Here is a 15,300-nt window from a genome sequence, read left to right as displayed (position 1 = left end):
GAACTTAAAGGTTCACAGACTTCTCTTTAATGATCTAAAAGGTTCAGGGACTTCTCTTCAGGAACTAAAAGGTTCAGGCACTTCTCTTCAGGAACTAAAAGGTTCAGGGACTTCTCATCATAGAACTAAAAGGTTCAGGGACTTATCATCATAGAACTAAAAGGTTCAAGGACTTCTATTCATTGAACTAAAAGGTTCAGGGACTTCTCTTCATAGAACTAAAAGGTTCAGGGACATCTTAATAGAACTAAATGGTTCAGGGACTTCTCTTTAAAGAACTAAAAGGTTCAGGGACTTCTCTTCAGGAACTAAAAGGTTCAGGGACTTCTCTTTAAAGATCTGAAAGGTTCAGGGACTTCTCTTCATAGAACTAAAAGGTTCAGGGACTTCTCTTCAGGAACTTAAAGGTTCAGGGACTTCTCTTCATAGAACTAAAAGGTTCAGGGACATCTCTTAATAGAACTAAAAGGTTCAGGGACTTCTCTTCATAGAACTAAAAGGTTCAGGGACATCTTAATAGAACTAAATGGTTCAGGGACTTCTCTTTAAAGAACTAAAAGGTTCAGGGACTTCTCTTCAGGAACTAAAAGGTTCAGGGACTTCTCTTTAAAGATCTGAAAGGTTCAGGGACTTCTCTTCATAGAACTAAAAGGTTCAGGGACTTCTCTTCATAGAACTAAAAGGTTCAGGGACTTCTCCTCAGGAACTAAAAGGTTCACAGACTTCTCTTCAGGAACTAAAAGGTTCAGGGACTTCTCTTCAGGAACTAAAAGGTTCAGGGACTTCTCTTTAAAGATCTGAAAGGTTCAGGGAAGTCTCTTCAGGAACTAAAAGGTTCAGGGACTTCTCTTCCAAGAACAAAAAGGTTCAGGGACTTCTCTTCAGGAACTAAAAGGTTCACAGACTTCTCTTCAGGAACAAAAAGGTTCAGGGACTTCTCTTCATAGAACTAAAAGGTTCATGGACTTCTCATCTCAGAACTAAAAGGTTCAGGGACTTCTCTTCAAAGAACTAAAAGGTTCAGGGACTTCTCTTCAGGAACAAAAAGGTTCATGGACTTCTCATCTCAGAACTAAAAGGTTCAGGGACTTCTCTTTAAAGAACTAAAAGGTTCAGGGACTTCTCTTCAGGAACTAAAAGGTTCAGGGACTTCTCATCATAGAACTAAAAGGTTCAGGGACTTCTCTTCATAGAACTAAAAGGTTCAAGGACTTCTATTTATTGAACTAAAAGGTTCAGGGACTTCTCTTCATAGAACTAAAAGGTTCAGGGACTTCTCTTCAGGAACTAAAAGGTTCAGGGACTTCTCTTCATAGAACTAAAAGGTTCAGGGACATCTCTTAATAGAACTAAATGGTTCAGGGACTTCTCTTTAAAGAACTAAAAGGTTCAGGGACTTCTCTTCAGGAACTAAAAGGTTCAGGGACTTCTCTTTAAAGATCTGAAAGGTTCAGGGACTTCTCTTCATAGAACTAAAAGGTTCAGGGACTTCTCTTCATAGAACTAAAATGTTCAGGGACTTCTCTTTAAAGAACTAAAAGGTTCAGGGACTTCTCTTCATAGAACTAAAAGGTTCAGGGACTTCTCCTCAGGAACTAAAAGGTTCACAGACTTCTCTTCAGGAACTAAAAGGTTCAGGGACTTCTCTTCAGGAACTAAAAGGTTCAGGGACTTCTCTTTAAAGATCTGAAAGGTTCAGGGACGTCTCTTCAGGAACTAAAAGGTTCAGGGACTTCTCTTCCAAGAACAAAAAGGTTCAGGGACTTCTCTTCATAGACCTAACAGGTTCAGGGACTTCTCTTCAGGAACTAAAAGGTTCACAGACTTCTCTTCAGGAACAAAAAGGTTCAGGGACTTCTCTTCATAGAACTAAAAGGTTCATGGACTTCTCATCTCAGAACTAAAAGGTTCAGGGACTTCTCTTCAAAGAACTAAAAGGTTCAGGGACTTCTCTTCAGGAACAAAAAGGTTCATGGACTTCTCATCTCAGAACTAAAAGGTTCAGGGACATCTCTTCATCGAACTAAAAGGTTCAGGGACATCTCTTCATAGAACTAAAAGGTTCAGGGACATCTCTTCATAGAACTAAAAGGTTCAGGGACTTCTCTTCAGGAACTTAAAGGTTCACAGACTTCTCTTTAATGATCTAAAAGGTTCAGGGACTTCTCTTCAGGAACTAAAAGGTTCAGGCACTTCTCTTCAGGAACTAAAAGGTTCAGGGACTTCTCATCATAGAACTAAAAGGTTCAGGGACTTATCATCATAGAACTAAAAGGTTCAAGGACTTCTATTCATTGAACTAAAAGGTTCAGGGACTTCTCTTCATAGAACTAATAGGTTCAGGGACATCTTAATAGAACTAAATGGTTCAGGGACTTCTCTTTAAAGAACTAAAAGGTTCAGGGACTTCTCTTCAGGAACTAAAAGGTTCAGGGACTTCTCTTTAAAGATCTGAAAGGTTCAGGGACTTCTCTTCATAGAACTAAAAGGTTCAGGGACTTCTCTTCAGGAACTTAAAGGTTCAGGGACTTCTCTTCATAGAACTAAAAGGTTCAGGGACATCTCTTAATAGAACTAAAAGGTTCAGGGACTTCTCTTCATAGAACTAAAAGGTTAGGGGACATCTTAATAGAACTAAATGGTTCAGGGACTTCTCTTTAAAGAACTAAAAGGTTCAGGGACTTCTCTTCAGGAACTAAAAGGTTCAGGGACTTCTCTTTAAAGATCTGAAAGGTTCAGGGACTTCTCTTCATAGAACTAAAAGGTTCAGGGACTTCTCTTCATAGAACTAAAAGGTTCAGGGACTTCTCCTCAGGAACTAAAAGGTTCACAGACTTCTCTTCAGGAACTAAAAGGTTCAGGGACTTCTCTTCAGGAACTAAAAGGTTCAGGGACTTCTCTTTAAAGATCTGAAAGGTTCAGGGAAGTCTCTTCAGGAACTAAAAGGTTCAGGGACTTCTCTTCCAAGAACAAAAAGGTTCAGGGACTTCTCTTCATAGACCTAACAGGTTCAGGGACTTCTCTTCAGGAACTAAAAGGTTCACAGACTTCTCTTCAGGAACAAAAAGGTTCAGGGACTTCTCTTCATAGAACTAAAAGGTTCATGGACTTCTCATCTCAGAACTAAAAGGTTCAGGGACTTCTCTTCAAAGAACTAAAAGGTTCAGGGACTTCTCTTCAGGAACAAAAAGGTTCATGGACTTCTCATCTCAGAACTAAAAGGTTCAGGGACTTCTCTTTAAAGAACTAAAAGGTTCAGGGACTTCTCTTCAGGAACTAAAAGGTTCAGGGACTTCTCATCATAGAACTAAAAGGTTCAGGGACTTCTCTTCATAGAACTAAAAGGTTCAAGGACTTCTATTCATTGAACTAAAAGGTTCAGGGACTTCTCTTCATAGAACTAAAAGGTTCAGGGACTTCTCTTCAGGAACTAAAAGGTTCAGGGACTTCTCTTCATAGAACTAAAAGGTTCAGGGACATCTCTTAATAGAACTAAATGGTTCAGGGACTTCTCTTTAAAGAACTAAAAGGTTCAGGGACTTCTCTTCAGGAACTAAAAGGTTCAGGGACTTCTCTTTAAAGATCTGAAAGGTTCAGGGACTTCTCTTCATAGAACTAAAAGGTTCAGGGACTTCTCTTCATAGAACTAAAATGTTCAGGGACTTCTCTTTAAAGAACTAAAAGGTTCAGGGACTTCTCTTCATAGAACTAAAAGGTTCAGGGACTTCTCCTCAGGAACTAAAAGGTTCACAGACTTCTCTTCAGGAACTAAAAGGTTCAGGGACTTCTCTTCAGGAACTAAAAGGTTCAGGGACTTCTCTTTAAAGATCTGAAAGGTTCAGGGACGTCTCTTCAGGAACTAAAAGGTTCAGGGACTTCTCTTCCAAGAACAAAAAGGTTCAGGGACTTCTCTTCATAGACCTAACAGGTTCAGGGACTTCTCTTCAGGAACTAAAAGGTTCACAGACTTCTCTTCAGGAACAAAAAGGTTCAGGGACTTCTCTTCATAGAACTAAAAGGTTCATGGACTTCTCATCTCAGAACTAAAAGGTTCAGGGACTTCTCTTCAAAGAACTAAAAGGTTCAGGGACTTCTCTTCAGGAACAAAAAGGTTCATGGACTTCTCATCTCAGAACTAAAAGGTTCAGGGACTTCTCTTCAAAGAAATAAAAGGTTCAGGGACTTCTCTTTATGGAACTAAAAGGTTCAGGGACTTCTCTTCAATGAACTAAAAGGTTCAGGGACTTCTCTTTGAAGATCTAAAAGGTTCAGAAACTTCTCTTCAGGAACAAAAAGGTTCAGGGACTTCTCTTCATAGAACTAAAAGGTTCATGGACTTCTCATCTCAGAACTAAAAGGATCAGGGACTTCTCTTCAAAGAACTAAAAGGTTCAGGGACTTCTCTTTATGGAACTAAAAGGTTCAGGGACTTCTCTTCAAAGAACTAAAAGGTTCAGGGACTTCTCTTTGAAGATCTAAAAGTTTCAGAAACTTCTCCTCAGGAACTAAAAGGTTCAGGGACTTCTCTTTAAAGAACAAAAAGGTTAAGGGACTTCTCTTCAGGAACTAAAAGGTTCAGGGACTTCTCATCATAGAACTAAAAGGTTCAGGGACTTCTCATCATAGAACTAAAAGGTTCAAGGACTTCTATTCATTGAACTAAAAGGTTCAGGGACTTCTCTTCATAGAACTAAAAGGTTCAGGGACTTCTCTTCAGGAACTAAAAGGTTCAGGGACTTCTCTTCAGGAACTAAAAGGTTCAGGGACTTCTCTTTAAAGATCTGAAAGGTTCAGGGACTTCTCTTCATAGAACTAAAAGGTTCAGGGACTTCTCTTCATAGAACTAAAATGTTCAGGGACTTCTCTTTAAAGAACTAAAAGGTTCAGGGACTTCTCTTCATAGAACTAAAAGGTTCAGGGACTTCTCCTCAGGAACTAAAAGGTTCTCAGACTTCTCTTCAGGAACTAAAAGGTTCAGGGACTTCTCTTCAGGAACTAAAAGGTTCAGGGACTTCTCTTTAAAGATCTGAAAGGATCAGGGACTTCTCTTCAAAGAACTAAAAGGTTCAGGGACTTCTCTTTATGGAACTAAAAGGTTCAGGGACTTCTCTTCAAAGAACTAAAAGGTTCAGGGACTTCTCTTTGAAGATCTAAAAGGTTCAGAAACTTCTCTTCAGGAACTAAAAGGTTCAGGGACGTCTCTTTAAAGAACTAAAAGGTTCAGGGACTTCTCTTCAGGAACTAAAAGCTTCAGGGACTTCTCTTCATAGAACTAAAAGGTTCAGGGACATCTCTTAATAGAACTAAATGGTTCAGGGACTTCTCTTTAAAGAACTAAAAGGTTCAGGGACTTCTCCTCAGGAACTAAAAGGTTCACAGACTTCTCTTCAGGAACTAAAAGGTTCAGGGACTTCTCGTCATAGAACTAAAAGGTTCAGGGACGTCTCTTTAAAGATCGAAAAGGTTCAGGGACTTCTCTTCAGGAACTAAAAGGTTCAGGGACATCTCTTCATCGAACTAAAAGGTTCAGGGACATCTCTTCATAGAACTAAAAGGTTCAGGGACATCTCTTCATAGAACTAAAAGGTTCAGGGACTTCTCTTCAGGAACTTAAAGGTTCACAGACTTCTCTTTAATGATCTAAAAGGTTCAGGGACTTCTCTTCAGGAACTAAAAGGTTCAGGGACTTCTCTTCAGGAACTAAAAGGTTCAGGGACTTCTCTTCATAGAACTAAAAGGTTCAGGGACTTCTCTTCATAGACCTAACAGGTTCAGGGACTTCTCTTCAGGAACTAAAAGGTTCACAGACTTCTCTTCAGGAACTAAAAGGTTCAGGGACTTCTCTTCAGGAACTAAAAGGTTCAGGGACTTCTCTTCATAGAACTAAAAGGTTCAGGGACATCTCTTAATAGAACTAAACGGTTCAGGGACTTCTCTTTAAAGAACTAAAAGGTTCAGGGACTTCTCTTCAGGAACTAAAAGGTTCAGGGACTTCTCTTCAAAGAACTAAAAGGTTCAGGGACTTCTCTTTATGGAACTAAAAGGTTCAGGGACTTCTCTTCAAAGAACTAAAAGGTTCAGGGACTTCTCTTTGAAGATCTAAAAGGTTCAGAAACTTCTCTTCAGGAACAAAAAGGTTCAGGGACTTCTCTTCATAGAACTAAAAGGTTCATGGACTTCTCATCTCAGAACTAAAAGGATCAGGGACTTCTCTTCAAAGAACTAAAAGGTTCAGGGACTTCTCTTTATGGAACTAAAAGGTTCAGGGACTTCTCTTCAAAGAACTAAAAGGTTCAGGGACTTCTCTTTGAAGATCTAAAAGGTTCAGAAACTTCTCTTCAGGAACTAAAAGGTTCAGGGACTTCTCTTTAAAGAACTAAAAGGTTCAGGGACTTCTCTTCAGGAAGTAAAAGGTTCAGGGACTTCTCATCATAGAACTAAAAGGTTCAAGGACTTCTATTCATTGAACTAAAAGGTTCAGGGACTTCTCTTCATAGAACTAAAAGGTTCAGGGACTTCTCTTCAGGAACTAAAAGGTTCAGGGACTTCTCTTCATAGAACTAAAAGGTTCAGGGACATCTCTTAATAGAACTAAATGGTTCAGGGACTTCTCTTTAAAGAACTAAAAGGTTCAGGGACTTCTCTTCAGGAACTAAAAGGTTCAGGGACTTCTCTTTAAAGATCTGAAAGGTTCAGGGACATCTCTTCATAGAACTAAAAGGTTCAGGGACTTCTCTTCATAGAACTAAAAGGTTCAGGGACTTCTCTTTAAAGAACTAAAAGGTTCAGGGACTTCTCTTCATAGAACTAAAAGGTTCAGGGACTTCTCCTCAGGAACTAAAAGGTTCACAGACTTCTCTTCAGGAACTAAAAGGTTCAGGGAATTCTCGTCATAGAACTAAAAGGTTCAGGGACGTCTCTTTAAAGATCAAAAAGGTTCAGGGACTTCTCTTCAGGAACTAAAAGGTTCAGGGACATCTCTTCATCGAACTAAAAGGTTCAGGGACATCTCTTCATAGAACTAAAAGGTTCAGGGACATCTCTTCATAGAACTAAAAGGTTCAGGGACTTCTCTTCAGGAACTTAAAGGTTCACAGACTTCTCTTTAATGATCTAAAAGGTTCAGGGACTTCTCTTCAGGAACTAAAAGGTTCAGGCACTTCTCTTCAGGAACTAAAAGGTTCAGGGACTTCTCATCATAGAACTAAAAGGTTCAGGGACTTCTCATCATAGAACTAAAAGGTTCAAGGACTTCTATTCATTGAACTAAAAGGTTCAGGGACTTCTCTTCATAGAACTAAAAGGTTCAGGGACTTCTCTTCAGGAACTAAAAGGTTCAGGGACTTCTCTTCATAGAACTAAAAGGTTCAGGGACATCTCTTAATAGAACTAAATGGTTCAGGGACTTCTCTTTAAAGAACTAAAAGGTTCAGGGACTTCTCTTCAGGAACTAAAAGGTTCAGGGACTTCTCTTTAAAGATCTGAAAGGTTCAGGGACATCTCTTCATAGAACTAAAAGGTTCAGGGACTTCTCTTCATAGAACTAAAAGGTTCAGGGACTTCTCCTCAGGAACTAAAAGGTTCACAGACTTCTCTTCAGGAACTAAAAGTTTCAGGGAATTCTCGTCATAGAACTAAAAGGTTCAGGGACGTCTCTTTAAAGATCAAAAAGGTTCAGGGACTTCTCTTCAGGAACTAAAAGGTTCAGGGACATCTCTTCATCGAACTAAAAGGTTCAGGGACATCTCTTCATAGAACTAAAAGGTTCAGGGACATCTCTTCATAGAACTAAAAGGTTCAGGGACTTCTCTTCAGGAACTTAAAGGTTCACAGACTTCTCTTTAATGATCTAAAAGGTTCAGGGACTTCTCTTCAGGAACTAAAAGGTTCAGGCACTTCTCTTCAGGAACTAAAAGGTTCAGGGACTTCTCATCATAGAACAAAAAGGTTCAGGGACTTCTCATCATAGAACTAAAAGGTTCAAGGACTTCTATTCATTGAACTAAAAGGTTCAGGGACTTCTCTTCATAGAACTAAAAGGTTCAGGGACATCTTAATAGAACTAAATGGTTCAGGGACTTCTCTTTAAAGAACTAAAAGGTTCAGGGACTTCTCTTCAGGAACTAAAAGGTTCAGGGACTTCTCTTTAAAGATCTGAAAGGTTCAGGGACTTCTCTTCATAGAACTAAAAGGTTCAGGGACTTCTCTTCAGGAACTTAAAGGTTCAGGGACTTCTCTTCATAGAACTAAAAGGTTCAGGGACATCTCTTAATAGAACTAAATGGTTCAGGGACATCTCTTTAAAGATCTGAAAGGTTCAGGGACTTCTCTTCATAGAACTAAAAGGTTCAGGGACTTCTCTTCATAGAACTAAAAGGTTCAGGGACTTCTCCTCAGGAACTAAAAGGTTCACAGACTTCTCTTCAGGAACTAAAAGGTTCAGGGACTTCTCTTCAGGAACTAAAAGGTTCAGGGACTTCTCTTTAAAGATCTGAAAGGTTCAGGGAAGTCTCTTCAGGAACTAAAAGGTTCAGGGACTTCTCTTCCAAGAACAAAAAGGTTCAGGTACTTCTCTTCATAGACCTAACAGGTTCAGGGACTTCTCTTCAGGAACTAAACGGTTGACAGACTTCTCTTCAGGAACAAAAAGGTTCAGGGACTTCTCTTCATAGAACTAAAAGGTTCATGGACTTCTCATCTCAGAACTAAAAGGTTCAGGGACTTCTCTTCAAAGAACTAAAAGGTTCAGGGACTTCTCTTCAGGAACAAAAAGGTTCATGGACTTCTCATCTCAGAACTAAAAGGTTCAGGGACTTCTCTTTAAAGAACTAAAAGGTTCAGGGACTTCTCTTCAGGAACTAAAAGGTTCAGGGACTTCTCATCATAGAACTAAAAGGTTCAGGGACTTCTCTTCATAGAACTAAAAGGTTCAAGGACTTCTATTCATTGAACTAAAAGGTTCAGGGACTTCTCTTCATAGAACTAAAAGGTTCAGGGACTTCTCTTCAGGAACTAAAAGGTTCAGGGACTTCTCTTCATAGAACTAAAAGGTTCAGGGACATCTCTTAATAGAACTAAATGGTTCAGGGACTTCTCTTTAAAGAACTAAAAGGTTCAGGGACTTCTCTTCAGGAACTAAAAGGTTCAGGGACTTCTCTTTAAAGATCTGAAAGGTTCAGGGACTTCTCTTCATAGAACTAAAAGGTTCAGGGACTTCTCTTCATAGAACTAAAATGTTCAGGGACTTCTCTTTAAAGAACTAAAAGGTTCAGGGACTTCTCTTCATAGAACTAAAAGGTTCAGGGACTTCTCCTCAGGAACTAAAAGGTTCACAGACTTCTCTTCAGGAACTAAAAGGTTCAGGGACTTCTCTTCAGGAACTAAAAGGTTCAGGGACTTCTCTTTAAAGATCTGAAAGGTTCAGGGACGTCTCTTCAGGAACTAAAAGGTTCAGGGACTTCTCTTCCAAGAACAAAAAGGTTCAGGGACTTCTCTTCATAGACCTAACAGGTTCAGGGACTTCTCTTCAGGAACTAAAAGGTTCACAGACTTCTCTTCAGGAACAAAAAGGTTCAGGGACTTCTCTTCATAGAACTAAAAGGTTCATGGACTTCTCATCTCAGAACTAAAAGGTTCAGGGACTTCTCTTCAAAGAACTAAAAGGTTCAGGGACTTCTCTTCAGGAACAAAAAGGTTCATGGACTTCTCATCTCAGAACTAAAAGGATCAGGGACTTCTCTTCAAAGAACTAAAAGGTTCAGGGACTTCTCTTTATGGAACTAAAAGGTTCAGGGACTTCTCTTCAAAGAACTAAAAGGTTCAGGGACTTCTCTTTGAAGATCTAAAAGGTTCAGAAACTTCTCTTCAGGAACTAAAAGGTTCAGGGACTTCTCTTTAAAGAACTAAAAGGTTCAGGGACTTCTCTTCAGGAACTAAAAGCTTCAGGGACTTCTCTTCATAGAACTAAAAGGTTCAGGGACATCTCTTAATAGAACTAAATGGTTCAGGGACTTCTCTTTAAAGAACTAAAAGGTTCAGGGACTTCTCTTCAGGAACTAAAAGGTTCAGGGACTTCTCTTTAAAGATCTGAAAGGTTCAGGGACTTCTCTTCATAGAACTAAAAGGTTCAGGGACTTCTCTTCATAGAACTAAAATGTTCAGGGACTTCTCTTTAAAGAACTAAAAGGTTCAGGGACTTCTCTTCATAGAACTAAAAGGTTCAGGGACTTCTCCTCAGGAACTAAAAGGTTCACAGACTTCTCTTCAGGAACTAAAAGGTTCAGGGACTTCTCGTCATAGAACTAAAAGGTTCAGGGACGTCTCTTTAAAGATCGAAAAGGTTCAGGGACTTCTCTTCAGGAACTAAAAGGTTCAGGGACATCTCTTCATCGAACTAAAAGGTTCAGGGACATCTCTTCATAGAACTAAAAGGTTCAGGGACATCTCTTCATAGAACTAAAAGGTTCAGGGACTTCTCTTCAGGAACTTAAAGGTTCACAGACTTCTCTTTAATGATCTAAAAGGTTCAGGGACTTCTCTTCAGGAACTAAAAGGTTCAGGGACTTCTCTTCAGGAACTAAAAGGTTCAGGGACTTCTCTTCATAGAACTAAAAGGTTCAGGGACTTCTCTTCATAGACCTAACAGGTTCAGGGACTTCTCTTCAGGAACTAAAAGGTTCACAGACTTCTCTTCAGGAACTAAAAGGTTCAGGGACTTCTCTTCAGGAACTAAAAGGTTCAGGGACTTCTCTTCATAGAACTAAAAGGTTCAGGGACATCTCTTAATAGAACTAAACGGTTCAGGGACTTCTCTTTAAAGAACTAAAAGGTTCAGGGACTTCTCTTCAGGAACTAAAAGGTTCAGGGACTTCTCTTCAAAGAACTAAAAGGTTCAGGGACTTCTCTTTATGGAACTAAAAGGATCAGGGACTTCTCTTCAAAGAACTAAAAGGTTCAGGGACTTCTCTTTGAAGATCTAAAAGGTTCAGAAACTTCTCTTCAGGAACAAAAAGGTTCAGGGACTTCTCTTCATAGAACTAAAAGGTTCATGGACTTCTCATCTCAGAACTAAAAGGATCAGGGACTTCTCTTCAAAGAACTAAAAGGTTCAAGGACTTCTATTCATTGAACTAAAAGGTTCAGGGACTTCTCTTCATAGAACTAAAAGGTTCAGGGACTTCTCTTAAGGAACTAAAAGGTTCAGGGACTTTTCTTCATAGAACTAAAAGGTTCAGGGACATCTCTTAATATAACTAAATGGTTCAGGGACTTCTCTTTAAAGAACTAAAAGGTTCAGGGACTTCTCTTCAGGAACTAAAAGGTTCAGGGACTTCTCTTTAAAGATCTGAAAGGTTCAGGGACTTCTCTTCATAGAACTAAAAGGTTCAGGGACTTCTCTTCATAGAACTAAAATGTTCAGGGACTTCTCTTTAAAGAACTAAAAGGTTCAGGGACTTCTCTTCATAGAACTAAAAGGTTCAGGGACTTCTCCTCAGGAACTAAAAGGTTCACAGACTTCTCTTCAGGAACTAAAAGGTTCAGGGACTTCTCTTCAAAGAACTAAAAGGTTCAGGGACTTCTCTTTGAAGATCTAAAAGGTTCAGAAACTTCTCTTCAGGAACTAAAAGGTTCAGGGACTTCTCTTTAAAGAACTAAAAGGTTCAGGGACTTCTCTTCAGGAACTAAAAGGTTCAGGGACTTCTCATCATAGAACTAAAAGGTTCAAGGACTTCTATTCATTGAACTAAAAGGTTCAGGGACTTCTCTTCATAGAACTAAAAGGTTCAGTGACTTCTCTTTAAAGAACTAAAAGGTTCAGGGACTTCTCTTCAGGAACTAAAAGGTTCAGGGACTTCTCTTTAAAGATCTGAAAGGTTCAGGGACTTCTCTTCATAGAACTAAAAGGTTCAGGGACTTCTCTTCATAGAACTAAAATGTTCAGGGACTTCTCTTTAAAGAACTAAAAGGTTCAGGGACTTCTCTTCATAGAACTAAAAGGTTCAGGGACTTCTCCTCAGGAACTAAAAGGTTCACAGACTTCTCTTCAGGAACTAAAAGGTTCAGGGACTTCTCTTCAAAGAACTAAAAGGTTCAGGGACTTCTCTTTGAAGATCTAAAAGGTTCAGAAACTTCTCTTCAGGAACTAAAAGGTTCAGGGACTTCTCTTTAAAGAACTAAAAGGTTCAGGGACTTCTCTTCAGGAACTAAAAGGTTCAGGGACTTCTCATCATAGAACTAAAAGGTTCAAGGACTTCTATTCATTGAACTAAAAGGTTCAGGGACTTCTCTTCATAGAACTAAAAGGTTCAGGGACTTCTCTTCAGGAACTAAAAGGTTCAGGGACTTCTCTTCATAGAACTAAAAGGTTCAGGGACATCTCTTAATAGAACTAAATGGTTCAGGGACTTCTCTTTAAAGAACTAAAAGGTTCAGGGACTTCTCTTCAGGAACTAAAAGGTTCAGGGACTTCTCTTTAAAGATCTGAAAGGTTCAGGGACTTCTCTTCATAGAACTAAAAGGTTCAGGGACTTCTCTTCATAGAACTAAAATGTTCAGGGACTTCTCTTTAAAGAACTAAAAGGTTCAGGGACTTCTCTTCATAGAACTAAAAGGTTCAGGGACTTCTCCTCAGGAACTAAAAGGTTCACAGACTTCTCTTCAGGAACTAAAAGGTTCAGGGACTTCTCGTCATAGAACTAAAAGGTTCAGGGACGTCTCTTTAAAGATCAAAAAGGTTCAGGGACTTCTCTTCAGGAACTAAAAGGTTCAGGGACATCTCTTCATCGAACTAAAAGGTTCAGGGACATCTCTTCATAGAACTAAAAGGTTCAGGGACATCTCTTCATAGAACTAAAAGGTTCAGGGACTTCTCTTCAGGAACTTAAAGGTTCACAGACTTCTCTTTAATGATCTAAAAGGTTCAGGGACTTCTCTTCAGGAACTAAAAGGTTCAGACACTTCTCTTCAGGAACTAAAAGGTTCAGGGACTTCTCATCATAGAACTAAAAGGTTCAGGGACTTCTCATCATAGAACTAAAAGGTTCAAGGACTTCTATTCATTGAACTAAAAGGTTCAGGGACTTCTCTTCATAGAACTAAAAGGTTCAGGGACATCTTAATAGAACTAAATGGTTCAGGGACTTCTATTTAAAGAACTAAAAGGTTCAGGGACTTCTCTTCAGGAACTAAAAGGTTCAGGGACTTCTCTTTAAAGATCTGAAAGGTTCAGGGACTTCTCTTCATAGAACTAAAAGGTTCAGGGACTTCTCTTCAGGAACTTAAAGGTTCAGGGACTTCTCTTCATAGAACTAAAAGGTTCAGGGACATCTCTTAATAGAACTAAATGGTTCAGGGACTTCTCTTTAAAGAACTAAAAGGTTCAGGTACTTCTCTTCAGGAACTAAAAGGTTCAGGGACTTCTCTTTAAAGATCTGAAAGGTTCAGGGACTTCTCTTCATAGAACTAAAAGGTTCAGGGACTTCTCTTCATAGAACTAAAAGGTTCAGGGACTTCTCCTCAGGAACTAAAAGGTTCACAGACTTCTCTTCAGGAACTAAAAGGTTCAGGGACTTCTCTTCAGGAACTAAAAGGTTCAGGGACTTCTCTTTAAAGATCTGAAAGGTTCAGGGAAGTCTCTTCAGGAACAAAAAGGTTCATGGACTTCTCATCTCAGAACTAAAAGGTTCAGGGACTTCTCTTCAGGAACAAAAAGGTTCATGGACTTCTCATCTCAGAACTAAAAGGTTCAGGGACTTCTCTTCATAGAACTAAAAGGTTCAAGGACTTCTATTCATTGAACTAAAAGGTTCAGGGACTTCTCTTCATAGAACTAAAAGGTTCAGGGACTTCTCTTCAGGAACTAAAAGGTTCAGGGACTTCTCTTCATAGAACTAAAAGGTTCAGGGACATCTCTTAATAGAACTAAATGGTTCAGGGACTTCTCTTTAAAGAACTAAAAGGTTCAGGGACTTCTCTTCAGGAACTAAAAGGTTCAGGGACTTCTCTTTAAAGATCTGAAAGGTTCAGGGACTTCTCTTCATAGAACTAAAAGGTTCAGGGACTTCTCTTCATAGAACTAAAATGTTCAGGGACTTCTCTTTAAAGAACTAAAAGGTTCAGGGACTTCTCTTCATAGAACTAAAAGGTTCAGGGACTTCTCCTCAGGAACTAAAAGGTTCACAGACTTCTCTTCAGGAACTAAAAGGTTCAGGGACTTCTCTTCAGGAACTAAAAGGTTCAGGGACTTCTCTTTAAAGATCTGAAAGGTTCAGGGACGTCTCTTCAGGAACTAAAAGGTTCAGGGACTTCTCTTCCAAGAACAAAAAGGTTCAGGGACTTCTCTTCATAGACCTAACAGGTTCAGGGACTTCTCTTCAGGAACTAAAAGGTTCACAGACTTCTCTTCAGGAACAAAAAGGTTCAGGGACTTCTCTTCATAGAACTAAAAGGTTCATGGACTTCTCATCTCAGAACTAAAAGGTTCAGGGACTTCTCTTCAAAGAACTAAAAGGTTCAGGGACTTCTCTTCAGGAACAAAAAGGTTCATGGACTTCTCATCTCAGAACTAATAGGTTCAGGGACTTCTCTTCAAAGAAATAAAAGGTTCAGGGACTTCTCTTTATGGAACTAAAAGGTTCAGGGACTTCTCTTCAAAGAACTAAAAGGTTCAGGGACTTCTCTTTGAAGATCTAAAAGGTTCAGAAACTTCTCTTCAGGAACAAAAAGGTTCAGGGACTTCTCTTCATAGAACTAAAAGGTTCATGGACTTCTCATCTCAGAACTAAAAGGATCAGGGACTTCTCTTCAAAGAACTAAAAGGTTCAGGGACTTCTCTTTATGGAACTAAAAGGTTCAGGGACTTCTCTTCAAAGAACTAAAAGGTTCAGGGACTTCTCTTTGAAGATCTAAAAGTTTCAGAAACTTCTCTTCAGGAACTAAAAGGTTCAGGGACTTCTCTTTAAAGAACTAAAAGGTTAAGGGACTTCTCTTCAGGAACTAAAAGGTTCAGGGACTTCTCATCATAGAACTAAAAGGTTCAGGGACTTCTCATCATAGAACTAAAAGGTTCAAGGACTTCTATTCATTGAACTAAAAGGTTCAGGGACTTCTCTTCATAGAACTAAAAGGTTCAGGGACTTCTCTTCAGGAACTAAAAGGTTCAGGGACTTCTCTTCAGGAACTAAAAGGTTCAGGGACTTCTCTTTAAAGATCTGAAAGGTTCAGGGACTTCTCTTCATAGAACTAAAAGGTTCAGGGACTTCTCTTCATAGAACTAAAATGTTCAGGGACTTCTCTTTAAAG

This window comes from Symphodus melops, assembly GCF_947650265.1.
Source record: "Symphodus melops genome assembly, chromosome: 4".
NCBI classification, from domain to species: Eukaryota; Metazoa; Chordata; class Actinopteri; order Labriformes; family Labridae; genus Symphodus; species Symphodus melops.
This window is presented reverse-complemented; position numbering follows the sequence as displayed.